Genomic DNA, 10,858 nt, shown 5'->3' on the forward strand with positions numbered 1-10,858 from the left:
CCCAAGCTAAACTATCTCCTATTGTGGCTTGCCATAGGAGGCGGCAGACCCTAGAGTTTCAGTGTAGAACTGTATGGGTCCCTCTTGACTCAGGATTTTAAAACTTGATTTCTCTCCCTCTGTGCCTCTTTCTTTCTCCCTCCGTCCCCCATCCTAACTCCCCCATCTCCCCTTCCCTCCCACTCTGTGTGTGTATGCATGTGTGATGCACAGAGAGAAAACTAACACACATGCACACAGAGAAAAAGAGCACACACGAACACACACTCATACACGGGGAAAGACAGAGAGATAGATGGAGAGGAACATAGAAAGACCTTTCTGATAAGGTCTGTGGCCCTGGCTGACCTGGAACTTTCTATGTAGTGTAGGGTGAACCTAATTTATGCCAGACCTCCTGCTTCAACCCCCTGCATTCTAGGATAACAGAGATCCGCTATGCCCAGCTTTGATCCTGAAATCGATTTGCCGCAAGTCAGTCCTGTATTCATTTGTTGCGTATCACGTGCTCAGTGGTCTTTATCTTCCCAATGCTTCTGCAGTGTCGAACGCTGAGCTTGGCCCCAGGTCTGTGGGGGATAACTGAAACATGAAAATGCTTGGGGAAGCATGAAGAGACCTTTTGCCTGGAGGAGGTAGGAAGGGCTTCCCTTGCAAGAGGGGGGGGGATCATGTATCTGATCCTAGAAGAAATTTGGCTTTGGTTCTGATGGAAAAGTGTAAGTAGGGGTTCTAGGAAGAGGGCCTAGGGCTGCTTAGTAGAAGAAAGCCAAGCACGGGGAGCTCTCTCTGCCAGATGTGGTTGGTAGTTCCTATACATTTGAGTGAATTCCTTTCTTCTGAGGATCCCTCAAATATGTTAAGGATCTCAGTTTTTGGAAAGAAGAGCTTTTTGTTTTGTTTTTGTTTTTTCTCTTTGGCTTGCAGTTCCAAGGGAATACAGTGGGAAGGACAAACAAGACAGGAGTATGAAGCTGGCTGCCACATTGCATTTGCACTTAGGAAGCAGAGAGTGGGTAGGAAGTGGGCCCATGACAGCTATGAAAGCTCAAAGCCTGCCCCCAGTGACACACTCTCTTCAGTGAGGCTCTACTCCACCTCCTCAAACAGCGGCAGCAGCTGAGGACTGGGCTCCATCATATGGGGGACATCGTATATTCAAACCACAACACCAGATATTGGAAGGAATGAGGGGAAGGAGCAAGTCCTATGAAGAATTGTCTAAGCAGACAGCACAGCAAGTGCAAAAATCCCAAGGCAAGCCTGGATTTACTTGTTCATTGAACAGGATGGCAGAGGCAGAGGGACAGAAAGCACAGAGGAGAGTGGGGGCAAAGCTCATGGAGGGTCTTATGTAAAACAGGCCAGGCAGACATGCACACAAGCATGGTGACGTGTGGACAGAAGATAACATTTGTGTTTCTCTGGAGATCCTACCCTGGAAAATTAAACAACTCCATCCCTGGTGCAATTTGAGGAAGCGTGACTTAGCCAGGAGTGACAATTCTGAATGGAATGTCTTCAATGGCGCTCTTTAAATCGCAGCCTTTCTTTCCCCCCAATGAATCAGTATTTGATGAAAGACAAATATTATAATTCACTTCATACGAGCAAAAGCCAACTGTAAGGTGTGTATCCCTTTATGGTGGTGGGTTCATGGAAGTCTGGTCCCTGGAACCCTGGTAAAGGTGGAACTGACCCCACAAAGTTGTCTTTGGACCTATACTCATGAAGACACAAATTCACACACACACACACACAGACAAATGCAAAAACAGTATCAAGAAGAAGATTCGAGAAACAGGGATCTAACTGTAATTTCAATTAATTCTACTTGAACGTCACTTTCTGGAGCCTCGGAAAATCATGTCTGGCCTTAAGTTCTCTGTGTGTGCTCTCCTCTAGTTAAGCTGTATATGTAAGACTTTAAGACAATTCTGAAGCCATTTTGACAATTCTGAATCCTCTCAGCCTCTGTGCCATAGTGCTTCCCCTCCTCCCTTGGGAACCAAGGACCTAACAGCCACACTCGCACGTACTCAGTTCCTGAACAATTACCCATATACATATGTTTTGGTTCGGTCCCCTGGGAAACGGGGTCAAAATGACCTCTTACCTCATCTGATCTGGCAACAGCTCTCCAGTCAATTATTGGTAATAGCCCTTTCGAATAAGCCAATCAGAATAGTCAAAGAACAACCCCCCTTGCTTCTGTGGCCCCTTTAAAAGTAGCCTGTGCCATCTATTCGGGGTCTCTCGGCTTCCAGAATGCTGGGGGACCCTGTCATGACAGAATTAATAAAATCTTCATGCTTTTGCATCGGCTGTGGTGTGTGAGATGGTCTCTGGGGGCGACTCCTTCTCGGTGTTTGGACGCTAGAGTCCAACATATATTTGGCTCCGATAAGGGAATGCATTCAATTGTCAGATAACTTCCAATAGTAATTGAAAAGATAACTTTTTTGGCAAAAGTAAAAACATAATTCAGACAAAGTAAAGACAACTTAAGGAGTTTGCTTTCCTCTTAATGCCAAAAGAATTTGAAGAACAGGCATGTCTATAAGCCACTGGGAATGTTGGACTAAAACTACTTAATTTTAGATAGCAAGTATATAATGTGGCCGTCAGTTTTAGCTTTACCAAACACACTCTGCGTTTCCACAGCCAAGGATCAGATCCACTGTGTCAATTCCTTCAGCACACGGAACTGTTAAGTAATCTCACAGATGGAAAAAAAGGCAGCAGTGCGCACAGTATCTTGAACAAGGCCCCACCTAAGACACAACCCTCCTTCTGCCCTTGGCAGAGCATTCTGTGGGCATAGCCTCCTTCTATGTCTCCTCTATCATATGTGATTCGATAAGAATCCTATTTGAGCCTGAACACTCCAGGTTCAGCCTTGGATGGTATATTAGTTAGAGTTCTCTAGAAGAACAGAGCTTAGAGAATGAATCTCTCTCTCTCTCTCTCTCTCTCTCTCTCTCTCTCTCTCTCTTTCTCTCTTTATATATAAAACACACACACATATGGGATTTATTAGAGTGACTTGGATGCTGTTGTGGTTCAGCTGGTCCATCAAAGGAACAAATGTTGCCTATGAACTGAAGCAAGGTCCGAGAATCCAATCGTTGCTTAGTCCATGAAGCTGGATGTCTCGACTGTTCTTCAGATACACCGGAATCCCTAAGAAGTGGCTCTAATGCCAGTGAAGAAATGGACTTGCTATTGAGGAGAGAGCAAGCAGGCAAAGAGCAAAAGCTCCTTCTTCCATGTCTTTATATAGGCTTCCAGCAGAAGGCACAGCCAAGATTAGAGTTTTTGCTGGGTTTTCCCAGCCCAAAAGAGCTGGATTAGCCCAGTGGTGGTGACACACACTTTTAATTCCAGCACTCGGGAGGCAGAGGCAGGCGGATCTCTGTGAGTTTGAGACCAGCCTGGTCTACAAGGACTAGCTCCAGGATAGCTAGGGCTGTTGCACAGAGAAGCTCTGTCTTAAAAAGCAAAGCAAAGCAAAGCAAAACAAACAAACAAAATCTGGATTAAAGGTGTGTATTCCCATCCCAAGACCCAAGATTAAAGGTTTATTTTCCTGCCTTAAAGATCTGGATTGGACGTAGACCATCCTACTTCAAAATTAAGCAAAAAATCCCTCCCAGGTGTGCCCTGTTTTTGGGTTTTAGTGAATTCCAGCTGTAATCAAGTTGACAACAAAGAACAGCCGTCTCAGATGGGGAGTCATTGTTCTCAGCCCTAACCTGACCACAAGAGAGGCAACTTATCACCACTAACAACATTGCTGAAGGAAAGCTAGGAAACCCATGAGAATTCCTGATTTGGGGGTCCAGGCAAGCAGAGGCAGCAGGAATTAGAGATCTTTATTCCAAGGAGAAAACTAGTCTGGAGCCCTGAGGAACAGAACTGCCTAAGGAGGAGAAAGGAAGTCCTGCTATACATGTTAAGAGTACTACATATAAAAGGGGGGAGGGAGGAGGGAGGGAGAAAACATGTGTGCAGTGTAGGGTAAAGCTATACAACCTGAAAGCCCAGCCTCAGTGACAGACTTCCTCCTGCCAGGCTTCACCTCCAAAAGGTCCGCAACCTCTCCAAATAGCTCCGCCAACTAGGAACCGAGTGCTAAACACATGCGTTTGTGGGAGACCTTTCTCATTCAAACCACTGCAATAAAGGGACCATTTTCAACAATAGAAGCCGTGAAAGAGTTAGAGAAAGCATAGAAAATTATTCTGTTAAGATGTGAATTTTATTTTATTGCAGAGGTGGTGAATAACATCTTTTTATATTCTAAATGAAGGCATTTAATTTTTGTTTTAAAAGTTTTACTATTTGGTGAATGCATGTGGCGGTCGGGTTGAGTTCATGCCATGGTGTACGTGAGGAGGGCAGTGGACAGCTTGCTGGTGTCTGCTCCCTCCTTCCCCGACGTGGGTCCTGAGGACAGCACATAGGTTGTCAGGCTTTGAAGCGAATGCCCTTACCTGCTGAGATGGTTTGCACGATGGCAAGCGATATTTGCTCAGTTTGGGTGTTATCCTCCAGTCTAGTGTTTCTTGTTCTCGTCGGAATAAATGGACAAGTTAGGACAAAACTATTTTTTCCCTTAAAACATAAAATAAAGGGATAGGGAGATGGTTCAGTTAGTAAAACACTTGCCATGAATTTGAAGTCTGGGTTCTTGTCTCCAGCACCCACCTAAGATGCTGGGCCTAGCAGCACGTGCCTATAACCCCAGTGCTGAGGAGTCAGAGGTAGGAGGATCCCTGGGGCCTGCCACCCAGCCAGTCCAGTTAACTGGTGAGCTACAAGTCAGTCAGAGACCTTGTCTCAAAACAGTAGATAGAGAACGACTGAGGAAGACATATGCCATCATCTTTGGCCTTCACATGCATGAATGTATACACATATAAATACCAACAAATAATTATTTTTCTTTTTTAGTATTGTTCTTGGATCACTCCAATTGCCAGTGTTATTACTCTTTTGTTTTCTTGGAGACAGGGTCTAACTATGTGGTAAGTAACATAGGCAGATCTAGAACTCTCTACATAGCTCAGGCCTCACAATCCTCCTGCCTCTGTATCCCAAGTGCTGACATTTTAGGTTTATGTCACCTATATCCAGTATAATGTTGACAAGTAATTAACTTCTATTTTACTGAGAGAAGTGAGAGATGACAGTTAACTCTTCAAATATGAGCTTGTTAGCACAGCAGCAAACATCTTGCCTGCACAAAATGCAGCCTCCTACAGCCATCTGTTACGTAGTTACTCCCCTCAAGTTAAAACATTCCCTCCTGGAATGAGGAGGAAGGCTCCTCAGAGTCAGAAAGCCAATGAAACATGCAAGGCTCAGGAACTGCTGGAAAATTACAGGACTCACAACGTGCTATTATTACCTGCACTATCATTACCAGTCGAGCAACAGCACCATCCATGCTGGGGTGGATATCTTTGGTCTAGATGCCTGCGACTCACTTGGGCTCCTGTAAGGAACTTCGACAGACTCATTGGTTCATCAAGCTCAGTCACAGTGTAATTGTTTCTTCCGTTTGTTGTTGGAGCATCTATCTTACGTACAGAGATTTGTTGTGGGGAGCTGCGGGGCTGCGTCCCGCCACCCGGCTAGGTTTAGCCGAAATAATTACACGGAAACTGTATTCTTTTAAACACTGCCTGGCCCATTAGTTCCAGCCTCTTATTGGCTAGCTCTTACATATTGATCTAACCCATTTCTAATATTCTGTGTAGCACCACGAGCTGGCTTACCAGGGAAGATCTTAACCTGCGTCTGTCTGGAGTGAGAGAATCATGGCAACCGCCTGACTCAGCTTCTTTCTCCCAGCATTCTGTTCTGTTTACTCCACCCACCTAAGGGTTGGCCTATCAAATGGGCCTAGGCAGTTTCTTTATTAATTAACCAATGAAAGCAACAGATAGAAAGATGACCCTCCTCCATCAGAGATTCACATTGTGTGACCCAAGAAGAGTCACGTAAGACTATCTAATCATTTATCTACCCAATGCATATTAAAGGCTCACTATGTAGCCCAAGCTGGCCTCAAGCTTGTGGTCCCACTGCTTCACCCTCCAGTTGGGATTGCAAGTATGCATCATCAGAGCCAGCCTACAGTGACAGAAATGAACTCAAAGATAAGGCCTCTCTGCGGTCTATAAAAACAAGAAGTAAGTAAATCATTATTATCCTTAGAAATCTGTGTTTATATCCAGTCCACTTATTGGCTCACTTTAATATTGGTTTTTGGTTTTAATTACCTAGGCTCTTTAAAAATATATTTAAGTCGCACCCCACAAGCCACACTTTTGGATGATGTAAAGAGGCTGTTGGTCACGAAAAGTAAGGTTCTACTTACCTGGAGCTGCTCTGGGAGCTGAGGAAATATGTCCTTGAAATAACACAGCCTGTGACATGCCAGTAGCTTGTGCCGCCATTTGGTTATTCCCCTCAGGAGAAGCCCATGGGGCATCTTAGTGGATGGCTTCCAAACCTGCTAAAATGCATTTTTTTTCCCAAAACCAAAAATTCACTACTCTCACAGAAATTTATAATGTACACCATCAAAGGGTGCTTCCTTAAATGAAGAAGGAACGGTAGTAAAGGCGAATTAATCGGAATTTGGTATCTAGTGATTTATAATCACGATGGGACAGTATTTATTGACGTTGTTACAGAGAGAAATAATTTGTATCGCTGTGGAAGAAAACATTTTGAGTACTATCAGTTTCCTCCAGAGAGTCATAAAGTAGACTCATCCATCAAAGGCAGTCAAGGACTCACAGCCTGTAGAGTCATGATGTCCCGGCAGGCCTACAAAACAAGGCCAGCATATTCTGGAAGGTGTTCCTAGCAGTTGTCTTTATTTTAGGTCTTCAATAGAGGTTTTAACCTGTTGAGAGAATAGTTTTGATGGAGATAGAGAAGGTGGGGAGCTACAACATGGTACAGCTTTATGCATTAAAAAGGCTATGCATCTCCATGTCATTGAAAACAGTCCAGAAAAGATGGAGTTGGAGGTGGAAAGTCCAGTTAGCAAGCCTGTGTAATGTCCAGGGAAGAGTAACTAGGTCATCAGATAGTTACTAAGGGGACAGGGCACGGTGTTTCATGGGTCAAACCGAGGTATTGGAAAGAAAGTTTAAAATAAATAAATAAAATTGACCAACGCTTGGCAAGATATTCTATTTAGAAATCCAGACAGAGTCGGTGAGTGTTGTCTAATATTGCTAGCTTGTAGCCAGTCTGGGGCTGGGGATGGGGTGGTAGGTTCTAAAAACAATGAGTTCAGTTTTAGAGATGCCCCCTGAGAAAAGGTCTAGAAGCCTTTAGTGATGATGGACATCTAACAGCCCGGGAGACAGGAGAATGATTAGAGTAAGGCCAGGGGGTAGGGGGAGCAAAACAGAAGTGGCATGTCGCCTTCTATGGAAGGACAGAATAGGGTGAAGTCATTCCAGGATAAGAGAAAGGGGGCCCCAGAGGAAGTGGAAAAGCTGAGTTCTCAGGAGACTAATGGGGCAGTTCCTACATTACCATTTACGACATTGCTTATTGTAAACGACATGTTCCAGCGAAATGGAATACTTGCACATGAAGTTAGCTAACACAGACAAATTACTCACAAATAGGTAAGATTAAACACAACTTAGGACTCATGACGATCAGGTCTATCCAGGCTCTGCAAAGCCGCTCCGAGTAGGTGGAGTCTCATTGTATCCCATGGGGCATTGCAGCTGAGGGGCCCTGACATCGCCCTAGGATGGCTGAACACGAATGTTGAGGAACAACTCGTTCAAGGAGGAAAGGGCTCACACTCTCGATAACTGCAGAGGTCAACAGGGTGCTTGCTTTGCAAGTATGGGAACCTGAGCATAAAGAGCCGGTGTGGCGGCACTTGTAATCCGGCAATGGGAAGGTCGAGACGGGTGGCTCTCTGGGGTTGGCTGGTCAGTCAGTCAGTCTAGCCTACTCCGTGAGCTTTAGCGAGGGAACTGATTCAGAGAAATGACAGCTATGGTCTTCCTCTGGCCTTCACACACACACATGCACACACACATGTACTCATATACACATATGTGCCTGGAAGAATACATACGGGGGTGGGGTAGGGGTGGAAGGAAGGAGGGAGAGGGAGGGCAGAGGAGGAAGGAGGGAGAGAGAGGAAGGGAAGGAATGAAGGAGAAAGAGAAAAAGGGGAGAGGGAGAGCGCGAGAGAGGCAGGCCATTTGGATAACTAGCCTCCTACAATTGTCTTTTTTTTTTTTTTTTTAATTTGGAGAGGCTGCTTGGTGATATGTTTCTCTTACCCAGTTGTGTTTCACACTGTAGCTTCAGAAACTAGCATGGTTTTTGAGAGAAATGTCAAGCTGAGCCAGAAAACTTTGGAGACAGCACAGGACCACACGAGGAAGGATGGCACGAGTAGCTCCCTCTACTTGGCATCAGTGTAGTGCCCGGGGCAGAGTCTGCTGTAGGATGCTGTCTGCTGGTACCCACGCGCCCTTGATTGCTTTCTAGCCGCCTGGGTAACATAGGCACTCGTAGGGATACTCCTATGGAGATGAAATGGGTCTCCGACATAGCAAGCTGGTTAACTGCTGAGAATATCGGCAATATGAGAATAATGGAAAATATTCGTCTCATTATAAACCTTCAGTTTCTATGCCATTTCACCTCTGTGCTAGAATGACCCCTAGATTATCTTGGTGAACACGTGTGCTTGCCCACTGCTACGGTTAGAATAAATTTTCTCCAGTATATCAGAGGCTCATTGCCAGCCTGTGGTACGGCTGGCAGGTGGTGGAAGTTTTAAGGGGTATGACCCAGGAGAAGGAAGTCAGGAGGTTGGGGTATGTCCCTGAAGGAGGTAGCATGCAGCTTCCTGGCTGTTGTGAGGTGAGCTGCTTCCTCACACATACTCCCAGCATGATGTCCTGCTTCTCAGAGGCCCCAACATGACAAGTCATGGCCCAGATCTCCAAAGCTACCAACAAAAGGGACCATTTCTTTCTTTAAACTCGATTGTGATGTATATAATTGTTTTTTAATGGTGAGAGCGCATTAACACCCCCATTGTTTTCTCTGGTTACTGAATTGTGCCTTTCTTATTTAGAGTCATTGTCTGGAGCTTTAGAAAATTAATATTGAATTTTACTAATCTAGAAATTAATAAATTTCTTTATGCTACATTAGTTTGTATTCTTGTTTTATAATTAAAACTAGCTTAGAGAGATAAAATTTTTCTTAAATGCTTTATTTATTTAGTGCATATATTTGTGTGTAGGCATGTACACTGTGGGGCACATAGAGGTCACAAGACAACCGGAGAGAGTCTGTTCTGTCCTTCTGTCCCGTGGGTACCAGGGATCGAACTTGGGTCCTCAGACTTGGTGGAAAGCCCCTTTACCTGTTGAGGCACCTCAGTTGCCCAAGAAATAAGTTTCTACTTGCCTCCTGTGAGCTTTTTCCAAGGCTACACTTTCCAGTGATCTTCATGTCTGAACCATGTCACATAAAAGTCAGAGGAGTCAGAGGTGGTTGAGGTGGCTTTGGCTGTGTGAGGGCATCCAGACTGTGGCATACTCTGTCCACACCAAGGAAGAATAAACTTTGCAACTTATTTCTTTAGTGAAAACAGTAATGAAGAAACTTTCGCAAACATCTCTCATCTAATATTCATGGCTCTCACAGGAAGCAGAGCAAATAATTAAAGTCACACCTGCAGAATAGATTACTATCATTCCAAATGCAAGAAAACCCAAATGCTTTTAGCTTTTGGCAGATAGTGGTTCTTTTAAAGCAGAGGTTCCTATTGCTTTCAGCTACAAGAATCTCAATCTAGACAAGGAGAGGAACTCATGCGAGGACCTGAAGCTTTCTTCTTAAGAAATAGTTTCTGTGTGTTTGTGCAAGTGTGTGTGTGTGTGTGTGTGTGCGCGCACGCGCATGCAGGTGCTTTGTGTAGCGTGTGTGCAGGTGCACATGTGTATGTGTGTGTACATGTGTGTGCAGGTACCCACTCAGATGAGAAGGCATCAAATCATGTGGAACTGGAGTTATAATCAGTTGTGAACTACCAGACTCAAGTGCTAGGAACTAAACTCAGGGCCTCTGGAAGAACAAATGCTCTTAACTGCTCAGCCACCTCTCCAGGTCCCAGGAGCTAAAGTGTTAATGTACAACTGGTAACTGAGAGAATATTAGGACCATAAATTGCTGTGAATTGATTTTGTAATTCTTTTCAATTTTATTTATTTGTGTGTATGTGTGTGTATGTGCGTGTGTGTGTGTGCAGTGTAGGGGGCTTCAGTGTACACACAGAGGTCAGAGGACAGCTCTCAGGAATCACTTCTCTCCTGCTACCCTGTGGCACCCAGGAATACAGCTCAGCTCAGCAGGCTGGCCCACAAGTGCCTCTACCCACTGAGCCATCTCATCTTACTGGCTCCCTTGTGATCTGGTTAGAGTTTACAGCAGGTGAAGGGTTTTGGGCTGCAGCTTGCAGCCTGCTGTGGCCACAGAACATCAGGAAGCTCCACACCAGCTGCGCTGTAAGGCTTCACTATGGAGGTTTGCCTTAGTTCAGCTGCGGTCACAGGAGGAGGATGGCCCTCTTTCATACAAAGTCTATGTGGGGAAAGGCCTGGCTGTAGGCCAGCTATCAATGCAGCCTCAGCAGACTGCAGCCCTACCGGTGATCCAATGCCCAAACAGCTGGACCGCCCGGCAAGGCCACGGAATTAGGAAAATAATGAGTCATTATGTTAGGTCATTAAGTTTTGGGGCAGTTCGTTACCTAGCAAAGATAATATGTTGCATTGCATAA

The sequence above is a fragment of the Chionomys nivalis genome, chromosome 18 (assembly GCF_950005125.1).
Source record: "Chionomys nivalis chromosome 18, mChiNiv1.1, whole genome shotgun sequence".
NCBI lineage: Eukaryota > Metazoa > Chordata > Mammalia > Rodentia > Cricetidae > Chionomys > Chionomys nivalis.